Consider the following 12,085-nt stretch of genomic DNA (forward strand, 5'->3'; position numbering starts at 1 on the left):
GTGCTTCAGGTCCTCCTCAGTTTCAGCAAGCAGGGTTGTGTCATCTGCATAATGCAGATTGTTGATAGATTGTCCTCCAATCTTGACTCCATATTTCTCCTCATAGAGCCCAGCCTCCTGGATAATCTGTTCTGCACTCAGTCATAATGGTCAAGACAGTGTGGTATTAGTACAATGACAGACATATAGACCATATGGAATAGAATTGAGAACCTGGAAATCAGCCCATCTACTTATGGTCAACTGATTTCTGACAAGGAGACAAAATCAGTTAAGAGGGGAAATGACAGGGGAAATGGTGTTGGTAAAATTATCTGCAGATAGATAACTATCTGCAGAAAACTCAAGTAAGATCAACAAACACCTCACTCCATACAAAAAAAAAAAAAAAAGAACTCCAGGTGGATCATGGACCTGGGACTAAAACCAAGGACTATAAATTTCATAAAAGAAAAGCTTGGAAGAACTCTAGAAGTCCTAATCCACAACATTAACAGTATTCCAAGCATTCTGAAAAATCTTCAACCACTAGAGGATAAAATAGACAAATGGGGCATTCTAAGTTAAATCCCTATGCACATCCAAAAACTTCTCCAACAGGGTAAAAAGAGAAGCCACAGACTGAGAAAAAGTATTGTTATGTTATGTTAGATAAGGGATAAATGATATGTAGATAAAGGACTTATATCTATAATTTATAAAATATCCAAGTACCACAACAAAAAAATGGGGGGGGGAACCCAATTTAAAAATGGACACAGGATATGAACAGACACTTGTCCAAAGAAGACTTTTAGTTGGAAACAACCTAAGTGCCTATCAAAAAAAGGAATGGATAGAGAAGCTCTGGTATATTCACACAATGAAATACTATGCTGCATTTAAAAACAAGGAACTCGTGAAATATTATTCAAATTGGGTGAACCTGGAAGACATTATGCTGAGTGAAATATCTCTGTCACAAAAGGACAAACACTGAATAGTGTCACTGTTGCAAAACAGGATTGACATCAGATTTTGGGGCAGACTGAGAAAGATGGGATAATTGTGTATACTGCATTAAAATAGAAGAGGGAGAAAACTGTTTAAAAGGGACATGTGATTTTATTGTTATGCAGGAGTCCAGAAGGAAGATTGCATAGTGGAGCGGACTTGGGTGGAGGGATTGTATAACAATGAAAGAATTTTTCTTGTACTTTTCAAAGAGAAGAGTTAACTGGGGGTGAGGTTGGGCTGTCAGAAAAGTGCAACAATGAATAAATGGAATTCTAAAGTCTCTGTAAATTTTCATTAAAATTAATAATAAAAAAAGTAAAATCAAAAGAGTGCAACAATATATGCTACCTCAAAATTATTTATTTGTACCTTTTGAAGTAAAAGGAAAAGAGAAGAAAAAAAGCATCTGTAAAATTCCATCCATCATATATTATGTATATATCTTACTTGTTTTATATATTTTACCTTTCCTTTGTTTTGAACATTGTAAAGTATATAAAATGTTTCTTTCAAACATCTGTCTTACATATATATGATCACTTCGTTTCTATTTTCAAAAATTAATTCTCTGAAATTTCTTTAATTTGAGAAATAAGTGTGTAATTTGTACACTTGAATAATGAAAATTCATTACAAGTTAAAAAAAAGAGATCTGAACCCAGTCCTGTCCTGTGCCATCCTCACACTTCCTGACACACAATAGCCCATTACAGCAGTCACCTTGGCCATCTGGTTCAGGGTTTTCCTCTCTTTCCTTCCACACTTCCCAACATTATGTCCCTCTCAAAGGTATATAGCCCTTTCTAGCAGTATGCCCAAAATATATGAGCCAAAGCCTTAGGATTCTTGGCTCCAAAGAGCACTCTATCTGCATCCTCTCTGAGACATATCTTGAGACATTTCTTGGCTGTCCATGGAATATTCAGTCCTCTTCTTCAACACTACAGCTCAAAGGCATCACTTCTTTTTCTGCCTTCCTTATTCATTGTCCGGCTCTCTGAATTTCTTTTTAGTACAGAGACTATCTGTATTCCCTCTGTCTTCTACTTCCCCTCCCCCATCTTTTTCTGATGCTTCCTGGATCATTCAACATATTGTCCATAGCATCTTTCAATATTGCATCATGAGGTTTAAACTTGTTTTTCAGCTTTTCAGTTTGAGAAGTGCAGAATGAGTTTTTCCCTTTTTAATCTCCAATTTCAGCTCTCTGCACATTCCATTATAGTACTTTGCTGTGTCTTCTCGGGCTTCCCTTTGAAATCTTCTGTTCAGCCCTTTTACTTCAGTATGTTTTCCCTTTGTTTTGGCCAAACTATGTTCTAGTACAATTTTCAGAGTCTCTTCTGACATTCGTTTTGGTTTATTCTTTCTCCTGTGTCTTTGTAATGAACTTTTGCTCTCTTCATGAATGATGTACTTGATGTCTTCCCACAACTCATTCCTCTTCAAAGCTTCTAGCCTATTCTTAAGATGATTTTGAAATTCAGATAGAATAGACTCAAGATCACACTTTGGTTCTTGTGGACTTGTTTTAATTTTTTTTGCCTCAGTTTGAATTTGCGTGTGAGTAATTGATGATCTGACTCACATTCCGCCACAAGTCTAGTTCTGACTGCTGATATTGAGCTCTCTAAAAATTCCCCTATCATTCTATTTCCAGTTTCATTTCTGTTGCCAAGTTCATACTTTTATTTTCATTATTTAAAGAAATTTTTATTAAATTTCTGATCTTCAAAAGAATCCTTAGATGAGCTATTTTATCATACTTTTAAATTTTATTTGTTGTCATTTAGAATAAACACAGCAGAGCACACACCAACTCAATAAACTATAAATGTACAATTCACTGATACAGATAACCTTCTTTGGATTATGTAACCATTATCATTCTCCTTTTCTGAGTTATTTCTCCCAATTAACAAAAACTCAACTGGTCTAAACTTTCTATGTATTCTTTCCAATTGTTGTCAATTTGATCTCATCTAGATAGATCTAAAAAGAAGACAATGCTCGAGGCAGGTATTTGTTATTTAGTTAAACTACTGTTTGTCTTTGAAAAAGCTTGAGGGAATATTTTTGGTATAAAGCTTAAAGATTATCTCAGAATTTGGCTACCATTCCTTTTTCATTGTTTCCAACTGTGCATCCCAGTATCATTAATACTATTAAATAATAACATTAAAATCATATGCAAGTAAAATGCTACTGAATATCATTATAATGGATAGAAGAGTACATAGCTAGGGAACTGCCAGAAGTCCAAGCAGATTTTAGAAGAAGTTGTGGCACCAAAGATATCATTGCTGATGTCAGATGGATCCTGGCTTTGAATAAAGGATGTCTATTTATGCTTTTTTGACTCTGCAAAGGCATTTGACTGTGGATCATAACAGGTTATGGCTAACATGAGAAGAATGGGAATCACAGAACACTTAATTATGTCAGACAAAACCTCAGAATTCTTGCCTTCAAGGAGCATGCTGGCTTCACCCTCTCTAGGATGAACCTTTTTGTTCTCCTGGCCATTCATGGTATATTCAACACTTTTCTCTAGCACCACAGCTCAAGGATATCAATTCTTCTTCAATCATCCCTAGTTTGACTCATGGTAAGCAATTGCAAAGACTATGGTCTGGATCAGGTGCACTTTAGTCTCAAGACTGACACTGTTGCTCTTCAGTACTCGATGTAGATGTGGAAATTTTGTGCTCATGCGAAACCTATACCTAGGCCAAGAAGCTGTTGTGCAAACAGATCAAGCGTACTATGGTTTAAAATTAAGAAGTCCATCAGTGTTGTATTCTCACTCTATACCTATATAGTTTGTATGCTGAGCAAATTATTTGAGAAGATGTACTCTATGAAAAAAAATGTGGCATCAGGATCAGAGTATGGCTCATCAATGACCTGTGTTGTGCAGATGACACAACCTTGCTTGTTTAAGGTGAGGAGGACTTGAAATACTTGTTGCAGAAATTAAAGAATACATCCTCAATATGGATTGCATCTCAGTGTCAAAAAACAAACAAAAAAAAATCTTACCACTGGACTGATGGGCAAAATCATGATAAATGGAGAAAAGATTAAAACTGTCAACAAATTTCTTTTACTTGGCTCCACAATCAACATTCTTGGTAACTGCAGTTAGGAAATCAGGAGAGGTACTGCACTGGGAAAATGTGACATTAGGGACCTCTCCAAATCATTGAAGAGAATGATGTCAATTTGAGGACTAAGATGTGTCAGATTGAGGCCGTTGTCTTTCTGATAAATTGCATCTAAAAGCTGGACAAAAAAAAGGATGACCAAAATTGATGCCTTTGAGAGGTCGTGTTGGAGAATAATACTGAACATACCCTGGTCTGTCGAAAGAACAAACAAGTAAGTCTTGGAGAAAGTGCAACCAGAGTGCTCCTTGGAGGCAAAGAAGATAAAGATTTGCCTCACATATTTTGGTCATGTTGCTGGGAGAGGCTATTTTCTTGGATAGGCGCGTCTTGCTCAGAAAGGCAGAGGGTAACAAAGGAGAGGAAGACCCTTGACCAGGTAGATGGACAAAATGACTGCCACAATGGGCTTTAGTGTGTCTGGAAGTGTGATGATGGCATAGGATAGGACAAAGTTCATAGTGCATAAGGTCATTATGAGTCTTGGCAAGATAGCACGTAATAACAACATGAAACAAAATACTTTGTAACTATATATATATGTGTGTGTATTTATGTATATGTGTATATAAATATGTATTTATGTATATTTATTTATATAGATATAGAGATAGAGGTAGAGAGAGATAGAAAGAGATAGATAGGTGATGATAGATAGATAGATAGATAGATAGATAGATAGATAGTTGTTGTTGATTGCTGTCGAGTTGAGCACAATTCATAGGGACCCTATGAACAAAAGACCTGAAGACTTTGTGTAACTATCATCACTTACCAAAGTTTATAGAGTATTTATAAAGTTTCCAAAGTCCTATTGTTTAGGAAATGGATGCCACTCCTGAGATTATATATATATCAACATGCACACACATATAAAACAACATGGAACAGAATGCTTTGTAGCTATATATGTTATTTTTTTACTAAATATGAATTTGATGATCCTTATTTTATTCAATATTAAAAAATATCACATTATCAAAGTATTACTTTTACTCACAATAATATTATACAAAGACTTAACACAATTACAAAATGTCTTGTTGTTGTTCTTAAGTGCCATGGAATCACTTGAGACTCATAACCACCCTATATACGATAGCTCTGAAGCCTGCTCAATCCTGATCCAATCTTATAGTCTCTGACACACCTACCTTCATTGCCCAATTATCATGTCAACCCATTTCATTTGGAGTCTTCCTCTTCTGTGCTAACCCTCCATTTTCCCAAGCATGATGTCCCCCTCCAAGGACTGGTCTCTCCTTTCAACAATTCCCAAAGCATGACAGACTAAGCTTCAGAATCCTTGCCTCCAAGGAGCACTCTGGTTTCACCTTCCCCCAGACAAATCTATTTGATCTCCTAGTAGTCCATTGTTTATTCAATCCTCTACACTGCAATCCCAAAGATACATGTTTCAAGGCCATCAGCTACTCCGTGGGAGAAAGATGGGAAATCTTCTTCTGTGTGATTAACTGCCTCTGAAAACCCTTTGGAGGGTCAGCTATGGGATGGTTCTGACTCGATTGTGCACAATAACAACACTATTGTACAGAACAGAAGAGCCAAGTGTTAAGGTGTTGTGCTGCCAACTCAAATATACAAGATTCAAATCCACTAGGAACTCTGTGCGAGGAAGGTGAGCGATCTCTTCCTGTGCAATTCATTGCTCCTTAAAAGCCATTAGAGAGTCAGCTATGAGTTGCTTCTGACTCAACAGCACATGTTGTTGTTGTTATGTACTGTCGAGTCAGAACCAACCCACAGCTGACCCTTTGGTAAGTTTTCAGAGGTGGTTAATCACAAGGAAGGAGATAGCCCATTCTTCTCCCACAGAGCAGCTGTGGATTTGAACTGTGTGCCTTTGGAATTGCAGCACAGTTTCTTGCCACTAGGCTACCAGCATACATATAAATTATGATGCATTCATACAATGTTGTTGTTGTTGTTATGTGCCTTCGAGTCGTTTGCCACTCATAGCGACCCTATGTACAACAGTCCTAAATCCTGCTCTATCCTGTGCCAATCGCATTGCCTCTGACATACCCATCCTGATTACCCCAGTCACCTCATAGAGGGTCTTCCCCTCCTGTGCTGTCCCTCCACCCTACCAAGCATGATGTCCCTCTCCAAGGACCTGTCTCTCCTTACATTCATACAATAGGATACTTTATATTTAAAAAAAATAATGAGGAAACTCTTCTACTGATATGAAAGTATCTCCAGGATACAGTGCCAAAGCAGAAACACAATTATAAGATGCTGCCATTTGTATTAAAACATGAAAGGGGATAAAACTGCATATTTGTATTTGTATTAAAGGTGGCCCAAGAAATTATTTGCACTACTTACCTGGTGGCATAGTCCATATGAAGTTGTTTTGCTAACTCAGAGGTCACACTTCTTTATCAGTTAAAATCCATCAGCTGTTCTGTGGAAAAAAGATGGACAATGCTATTTACATCCTTTTGAAAACTTGTTAGAGGGCCAGTTATGAGTTGGTTCTGTATTGGCAGCAATGAGAGAGAGTTATCTATGGGGGAAAGGATGCTACTAGGCATTTAAGGGAGGAGATGTCCCACTGTGTATTTTTAACAGTTATTGTCTTTATTTTGTAAAATGTTATTGAAGCCAAACACAATATAGAAAAGCAGATATACTAATAAATATATGGCTTAGTGACTTTGTGCAAATGTAATATATCCCTGTAACCACTATACAGAATAAGCAACAGACATTCCCAGTATCCGAGGAAGCTTCTCTCAACTTTCTCTTAGGTAGTTCTAACTTGTTCTTCTTGTCAGCTATGAGTGGATTCTGTTTTGTTGACAATGAGAGAAAAAAAGAGGGGGAGAGAGAGAACACTAATGAGTTCGAGCATCATCTTTTCATGTTTGTGTTCTCTGTCCATTTTATATCTTCTTCGAAGAAATGTCTATTCTGCTTCTTTGCCCATTTCAAAATTGGATTATTTGTCTTTTTTAACTTAAAGGATTTATCATATATTCCCGATATATATTTGCAAAACTCTCTTGCATTCTGTGAGTTGTCTTTTTCCTTTATTCACAGTGTCTTTTGAAGTTCAATAGGTTTTAATTTTGAGGAAGTTTAATTTATATACTTTTTTTATTGCTTTTGCTTTTATATCATATCTAAAAGTGCTTAATACAGTCATGAAAATTTACACTTATTTTCTTCTGAAAGTTTTATAGCCTTAGTTCTTATGTTTTGATTTCTGATCCAATTTGCATTAATTTTGTAACGTGTGTTAGGTAGGGGACTATTTTTTTCCATGCAGATACCTAGTTCCGATATTATATGTTAAGAATATTGTTACTATCTCATTCTATTTTTGGCAGCTTTATTGAAAATCAATTCACCATGAATACAAGGGTATATTTCTGAATATTCAGTCCTATTCTAATTTTCCATATGTCTAAACTTATGTCTGTCTAGTCAGAAGTATAGCCATAGAGCTACTTAGTGGAGAGAATGGTAAAACTTTGGCTCACACTTTGGGCATGTTGTTACGAGGGCCCAGTCTTTGGAAAAATACATCATCTTAGAAAAGGTGCAGCGTCAGAGAAAGAGAGGAAGTTATTCAACAAGATGAATCAGCACAATGACTATAAAAATGGGCTCAAATATACCAAAGATGTTAAGAATGACACAGGATCAGGCATAGTTCCATTTTGTTGGACATAGGGTTTCTATGAGTCAGAGGTGAGTCAATAGCACCTAACAACAAAAACAACTATGCTGATGTCAGTATTGTGCTGTGTTGATTATTTTCATTATGTGGGTATTTATAAAATCAATAAAGTGAGTCCTTCAACTCGTTTTTTTTCTTATCAGGATAATTTGGTTTCTTTGCTTTTCAGCATAAAATTTTGGATCAGCTTGCCAAATTCGGCAAAACATATAACTGAGATTTTCAAATAATTGCATTAAGTCTGCAGATCAATTGGGGAAGTATTGCCTTAACATTTTTCCAATTCATGAAAATGAGGTCTTGTTTAATTTGTTAAAATCTTCTTTAATTTTTCAACAATGATTAGTAGCTTTCCAAATATGAGTTTTCCACTTCTCTTGTTAATTTATGTGTAAGGGCTTTTTAGGGAGCTCAGGTGGCCTAGTAAGAATCTACACTGAAATACCAAAGGCATATGATTAAAATCGATCAGCCGCTTCTTGGGAGATCAATGGGTAATCTCCTCCTGTGTGATTACTGCCTTTGAAACCCACTGGAGGGTCAGCTATGGGGTCAATCCTGACTTGACTGAACACAATAATAATCAGGACCTTTTTATTCTTTTTGATGTTATTTTAATGAAATTATGTTGTCAGTTTTGTTGTTTGAGAACCATACAGAAAAACAGTAGATTTTCCCCTGAATCTACTTTGGTGCCTTGGATGTGTCTTTGAAAAGAATTTCTTTTTATTATGATGATATAAGTGATTGAAAATTGTTATTTAAATATTTTTGCATTACAATGAAGTAATATTATTTATATCATATTATGTAACTGTCACCACTGTTTATAAATTTTTTCATCACCATTTACAGAAAGCCACTGTCCTCTCAAGGTTTAATTGTGTATCTAGAAAATTTCATGAATTTGCTTATTAGAAGTAATAATTTTCTTGTAGATTAATTAGAATTACTGGTTTCCCCCCAATCAAAATGCCTTTTATTGAATTTTCTTGGCCTAATTACTGGTTAGAATTAACAACAGTTTGTGGAGTAGAAATGGCAAGAGTGAACTTCTTTGCTGTATCTGATTTTAGGGGAGACTACACAATCTTTTTCCATGACACATGATTTTTTAAATATTTCCTTTTTGTTGCTGTTGTTATGTGCCATCAGATTGCTTGCAACTCATAGCAGCCCTGTGTACAATAGCTCTGAACTCTGCCCTATTCTAAGCCAGTCTCTGACACACCTAGCCCCATTACCCTAGTTACCATGTCAAACCATCTCATCCAGGGTTTTTCTCTCCTGCATTGTTCCTCCACCATTCCAAACATGATGCCCTTCTTCAAGGACAGGTCGCTTCCAGCTATGTACTCAGTGTGTGAGGTGGAGCTTGAAAATCCTTTCCCCCGAAGAGAAAACTTGGTTTCACCTTCTCCAGGACACACCTGCTTGTTCTCTTGGCAGTCCATGTTGTGTTCAAGACTCTTCTCCAACAAAAGCATCTATTCTTCTATCATCCTTAGTCATTGTCCAGGTCTCTGATGCAAAGGAAGCAATCATGAAGACCATGGACTGGATCAAGCACACATTAGTCTCTAGGCTGACATCATTGCTCTTTAGCACTTTGGAGAGGCTCCTCACAGCAGACTTCTTTTGATTTCTTGACTGCTGATGTTGATTGTAGAGCTGAGCAAGATGAAATTCTTATCAGCCTTAATCTCTTCTCCATCTATCATGTTGTGCCAATTGGCCCAGTGGGAGAATCTTTATTTTTTTATGTAGACCTTCAATCCATTTTGAAGACTATAGTCCTTGGCCTTCCAGAGAAAATGCTTCAGGCTACCCTTAATTTTGGCAAGCAAGGTTGTGTCATCTGCATGATGCAGGTTGTTAATGAATCACCCTCCAATAGTTTTTTACAATTTTTTATTATCAATTTCAATGAAAATTTACAGACACTATGGATTTCCATTCATCCATTGTTGAACTGTTCTCCCTGCCCAGATCTCTCCTCCCACCCTGTCCCCGCCAGTACACTCTTCTCTTTGAAAAGTAAAAGAAAAATGCTTTCGTTGTTTTATAATCCCTCCACCCAAGTCTACTCCATTATGAAGCCTTCCTTTTGGACTCCTGTCATGACAAAAATACCTAATCACATATCCCTTTTAAACAGTTTTCTCCCTCATCTGTTTCAATGCATTATACATTATTTATCCCATCTTTCTCAGTTTCCCCCCAACCCTGATGTCAGTATTGTTTTACAACAGTGGCACTATGTAGTGTTTGTCCTTTTGTGACTGAGATATTTTACTCAGCATAATGTCCTCCATTTTGATAATATTGCATGAGTTCCTTGTTCTTCAATGCAGCGTAGTATTCCATTGTGTGACTATACCACAGCTTCTCTATCCATTCATTTGTTGATGGGCACCTGGGTTGTTTCCTCGCTATTGAGAACAAAGTTAAGATAAACATGGGTGTGCATGTTATCTGCTTGAGTGGCAGTTATGGTCTCTTTGGGTTTATTCCCAGTAGTGGAATCGCTGGGTCAAATGGTATCTCTATTTGCAGCTTTATTTTTCATCGAGGAAACATTTTTAATTGTTGCAAAAATCATCTTTATGAAGTAGAAATCTATTTCAATAACCTTTGTGAGAATATGTTCTAGAAACTGGAGGTAACTGTATGTAAAATTCTGGCAGCTGTTTAATAGAAAAGTCCCAGATGGTTTGGCTGAGGCCAATACCTAATGAGGACGAAAACCTTGTCTGTGGGGAATTTTGAGTGATACCTGGAGAAATATTAGACTGTGAATAAACCAAATTGAATTGTTTTCACAACGGTTGTAAAGTTTCATACAGTAGAAGTTTTTTCCTACCTGCACTTCAATTTCACAGCAAGAGTGGCATAGAATACCTAAGCACAGAAGAGAGCATTCATACAAGATATCTAACTCCTTGAATTAATAATGCATACAACTCAAAATGATTACACTATGATTACATCTAGGGCTTTCTGCAACTACTAGGTGGTGGTTATGGAAATCACTGCCCCCAGTATCAATATCTAGATAGGAGCCACCACCTTCTATTTGTTTTCTCTTTTTGCGTTTTTTCTTCATTTTTCTTAATCAACTCTGCTGTTGCTGCTTCTTAGCAAAACTGGTAAAAACAAAGTTGTAATCATTGAACAAAGCACTCTGACAATCAAGACGTTTAAAACCTTCAGTCATCTGGGGCGAAAAAAGCACTGTGCGACATTTAGAACTCTGATTTACAAACAGAATGGTCACAAATTTTCCTGGTTTGCCATCTGATTTCATTCCATTCATTGAATACCTGCAAGGATTGAACAGTGTGGCATCAATGACAGAACTTGGTGTCAGGTCACGAATTCCACTCTCACGAGTGACATCCTTTGCAGTAACACCATCTTTCATGTAGAACTGGTCCATAACTGCTGGGTCAAGTTCACTCATCAGAATTTCCAGGGTTTCATCTCTCTGACTGATTACCCGACTCTCTGGAAAAGCCAGAGTATGCATGTACCAGCAGTCAGAATTCATATGTCCCATACAGTATGCTGCTCCATTTGGGAAAATTGCATTAAGAAATTCTATTTCTTCCTGGAAATTCTGGTGTGGGTACCTACCCTTGGTAAGAAGGCTTCATGAAATTCTTACGAGAATAAAAGAAGCTCTGAATTGAGTCAAACCCACTGTAATCCCTAGCAGGCTTCAAGAGGGGAACCAGTGCTTTAAGCAAGAGGGTGGTACCACATGTCTTCAAAATGAACTGTCTCTTGGAGACAAACATGCTACTCTCACTGAGTACACAAGCTTCCTGCTTGTCAGTTTTTGTGACACTTATGATTGAACATTGCACATCCTTCAAAAGTTTATCCCGCTCAGATCTTGGAATGGTGCGAAGATCCCAAGACCCTTGGTTCGCGTCGGGCTGCTGCCGGAAGAACCAAACTTCCAGCAGCTTCTCAGTCCCTTTGAAAAAATGTGGAGCTTCCAACACCATGAGACTAGCGAACAACTAACAACCACAGAAAATCAATTAAATTAAATCTCTTCTCCCGCCCCTGCTGTTGCCGCTGCCGATTGTTTTAACTAAGCTGTGTTTTAACTAAAGTTCAGGTTCCTTTTTTCTATAATTTTATATTGTTGTGTTGTTGTTATGTGCCGTCGAGTCGTTTCCGACTCATAGCGACCCTATGC

The 12,085-nt window shown here is 37.0% G+C and overlaps 2 pseudogenes; one reads left to right on the top strand and one right to left on the bottom strand.

Annotated features, from left to right (window-relative positions):
- The window catches only part of LOC102847153, a 20,064-nt pseudogene extending 18,656 nt beyond the window's left edge, over positions 1 to 1,408 (top strand).
- A 9,582-nt stretch (positions 1,409 to 10,990) lies between these two features.
- LOC102847550 lies at positions 10,991 to 11,888 on the bottom strand (annotated as a pseudogene).
- Positions 11,889 to 12,085: the final 197 nt, after the last annotated feature.

Source organism: Elephantulus edwardii, unplaced genomic scaffold (assembly GCF_000299155.1).
Source record: "Elephantulus edwardii isolate Elephantulus edwardi_28Jun2011 unplaced genomic scaffold, EleEdw1.0 scaffold00249, whole genome shotgun sequence".
NCBI classification, from domain to species: Eukaryota; Metazoa; Chordata; class Mammalia; order Macroscelidea; family Macroscelididae; genus Elephantulus; species Elephantulus edwardii.